This window comes from Arachis duranensis, chromosome 3, assembly GCF_000817695.3.
Source record: "Arachis duranensis cultivar V14167 chromosome 3, aradu.V14167.gnm2.J7QH, whole genome shotgun sequence".
NCBI lineage: Eukaryota > Viridiplantae > Streptophyta > Magnoliopsida > Fabales > Fabaceae > Arachis > Arachis duranensis.
In genome coordinates, this window is record NC_029774.3 from 114,523,457 (window position 1) to 114,527,283 (window position 3,827).

Below are 3,827 nucleotides of genomic sequence, written 5' to 3' on the forward strand. Positions count from 1 at the left end.
CATACAGCTTGCCATGGAAGGAGCCTTGCGTGCGTGAAGAAGAAGACAGTAGGAAAGCAGAGATTCAGAAGATAGAGCATCTCCAAAACCTCAACCTGTTCTCCATTACTGCAAAGCAAGTATTTATTTCATGTTCTTTTACTTTTTACAATTAAACCTGAGAATTATTGATATCCTGACTAAGAGTTACAAGATAACCATAGCTTGCTTCAAGCCGACAATCTCCGTGGGATCGACCCTTACTCACGTAATGTATTACTTGGATGACCCAGTGCACTTGCTGGTTAGTTGTGCGGAATTGCAAAAGTGTGATTGCAATTTCATGCACCAAGTTTTTGGCGCCATTGCCGGGGATTGTTCGAGTTTGGACAACTGACGGTTTATCTTGTTGCTTAGATTAGGGTGGGTTTGGGTGGGAAAGAAATTTTGAATTTTGAAGGTATGTGGGGTTTATGGGGCAGAGTGGATGGATGTGAGTGGTGAAGGGGGTAATTGGGAAGAGAGATTGAGGTGATTGGTGAAGGGTTTTGGGGAAGAGTGTTTATTGGAAAGAGAGGATGAAGGTTGAGAAGAGGGGAGAATATAGTAGGTGGGGATCCTGTGGGGTCCACAGATCTTGAGGTGTCAAGGATTTACATCCCTACACCAATTAGGCATGTAGAATGCCTTTGCATGCAATTCTGGCGTTTAGAAGGATAGACGTGTGCCTTAAACACAAGGTAGTCCCCATTCAATTGAAGGACTAATTCTCCTCTGTTAACATCTATCACAGCTTTTGCTATGGCTAGGAAAGGTCTTCTAAGGATGATGCATTCATCCTCCTCCTTCTTAGTGTCTAAGATTATGAAATCAGCAGGGATGTAAAGGCATTCAACCTTTACTAACACGTCCTCTACTAATCCATAAGCTTGTCTTACTGACTTGTCTGCCAATTGTAATGAGAATAAGGCAGGCTGTACCTTAATGATCCCTAGCTTCTCCATTACAGAGAGTGGCATAAGATTTATGCCTGACCCTAGGTCACACAGAGCTTTTTCAAAGGTCATGGTGCCTATGGTATAAGGTATTAAGAATTTCCCAGGATCTTGTTTCTTTTGAGGTAAAGTTTGCTGAACCCATGTATCAAGTTCACTAATGAGCAAGGGAGGTTCACCTTCCCAAGTCTCATTACCAAATAACTTGGCATTCAACTTCATGATGGCTCCTAGATATTGAGCAACTTGCTCTCCAGTTACATCTTCATCCTCTTCAGAGAAAGAATAATCTTCAGAGCTCATGAACGGCAGAAGGAGATTTAATGGAATCTCTATGCTCTCTATATGAGCCTCAGATTCCTTTGGATCCTCAATAGGGAACTCCTTCCTGCTTGAGAGACGTCCCATGAGATCTTCCTCATTGGGATTCGCGTCCTCTCCCTCCTCCTTGCATTCGGCCATATTGATTATATCAATGGCCTTGCACTCTCTTTTTGGATTCTCTTCTGTATTGCTTGGGAGAGTACTAGGAGGGGTTTCAGTGGTTTTCTTACTCAGCTGGCCCACTTGTGCCTCCAGATTTTTGATGGAGGACCTTGTTTCATTCATGAAACTTAAAGTGGCCTTAGACAGATCAGATACTAAGTTTGCTAAGTTAGAGGTATTCTGTTCATAATTCTCTGTCTGTTGCTGAGAAGATGATGTTTAAGGCTTGATATTGCTGAGCCTATTTCTTCCACCATTATTAAAACCTTGTTGAGGCTTTTGTTGATCCTTCCATGAGAAATTCGGATGATTTCTCCATGATGAATTATATGTGTTTCCATAAGGTTCACCCATGTAATTTACCTCTGCCATTGCAGGGTTTTCAGGATCATAAGCTTCTTCTTCAGAAGATGCATCTTTAGTACTGTTGGATGCATTTTGCCATCCATTCAGACTTTGAGAAATCATGTTGAATTGCTGAGTCAACACTTTGTTATGAGCCAATATAGCATTCAGAGCATCAATTTCAAGAACTCTCTTCCTCTGAGGCGTCCCATTATTCACGGAATTCCTCTTAGAAGTGTACATTAATTGGTTAATTGCAACCATGTCAATGAGTTCCTGAGCTTCTGCAGGCGTTTTCTTTAAGTGAATGGATCCACCTGCAGAGTGGTCCAATGACATCTTAGAAAATTCAGATAGACCATAATAGAATATATCTAATATGGTCTACTCTGAAAACATGTAAGAAGGACACTTTTTGGTCATCTGCTTGTATCTTTCCCAAGCTTCATAGAGGGATTCACCATCTTTTTGCTTGAAGGTCTGAACATCCACTCTAAGCTTGCTCAGCTTTTGAGGAGGAAAGAATTTATCCAAGAAGGCTGTGACCAGCTTATCCCAGGAGTCCAGGCTATCTTTAGGTTGTGAGTCCAACCATGTTCTAGCTCTGTCTCTTACAGCAAAAAGGAAAAGCATGAGCCTGTAGACTTCAGGATCTACTCCATTCGTCTTAACAGTCTCACAAATCTGCAAGAACTCAGTTAAAAACTGGTAAGGATCTTCAGATGGAAGTCCATAAAACTTGCAGTTCTGTTGCATTAGAGCAACTAATTGAGGTTTCAACTTAAAATTGTTTGCTCCAATGGCAGGAATTGAGATGCTTCTTCCATCAAACTTGGATGTGGGTTTAGTAAAATCACCAAGCATCCTCCTTGCATTATTGTTGTTGGGTTCGGCTGCCATCTCCTTCTCTTGTTCGAAAATTTCAGAAAGGTTGCCTCTGAATTGTTGTAATTTAGCTTAGCTTAGTTTCCTCTTCAGAGTCCTTTCAGGTTCGGGATCAGCTTCAACAAGAGTGCCTTTTTTCTTGTTCCTGCTCATATGAAAGAGAAGAGAAAAAGAAAAGGAAGAGGAATCCTCTATGTCATAGTAAAGAGGATCCTTATTATTAGTAGAAGAAGAAAAGAATAAAGAAAGGAGAATCCAAACACAAGGATAAGGATAGAGGTAGTGATTGGAGATGAAGAAAGGTGAAGAGAAGTGTTAGTAAATGAATAAATAAATAGAAGATGAGAGAGGGAATTCAGAAAATTAATTTTGAAAAGGAGTTAGTGATTTTTGAAAATTAAAGATGAGATAGAATTAAAATTAAAATTTAAAACAATCAATTAATTTAAAAAGAATTTTGAAAAAGGGATGAGATATCAATTAGTTAATTTAAAAAGAATTTTGAAAAAGGGATGAGATATTTTCGAAAATTAGAGAGAGAAAAGTTGTTAGGTGGTTTTGAAAAAGATAAGAAACAAACAAAAAGTCAAATAGTTAGTTGAAAAAGATTTGAAAATCAAATTTGAAAAGATAAGAAGATAAGAAGATAAGAAAAGATATTTTAAAATTAAATTTTTGAAAAAGATATGATATAAAAGATAAGATAAGATAGACTTAATTTTTAAAATTAAAATTAATTACTTAACTAACAAGAAACTAAAAGATAAGATTCTATAATTTAAAGATTGAACCTTTCTTAACAAGAAAGTAACAACTTCAAATTTTTGAATCAATCACATTAATTGTTAGCATAATTTTCGAAAATAAAGATAAAATTAAGAAAAAGATTTTTGAAAAATATTTTTAAATTTTTGAAAATCATAAGATAAAAATGAAAAAGATTTGATTTTTGAAAAAGTTTTGAAAAGATAGGATTTTAAAATTGAAAATTTGACTTGACTTGTAAGAAACAACTAATGTTAAAATTTTTTGACTAAGTCAACTTAAATTTTCAAAAATTATGAGAAAATTAAGGAAAAGATATTTTTTTGATTTTTAAAATTTTAATTATGAGAGAAAAAAAACACAAATATGACC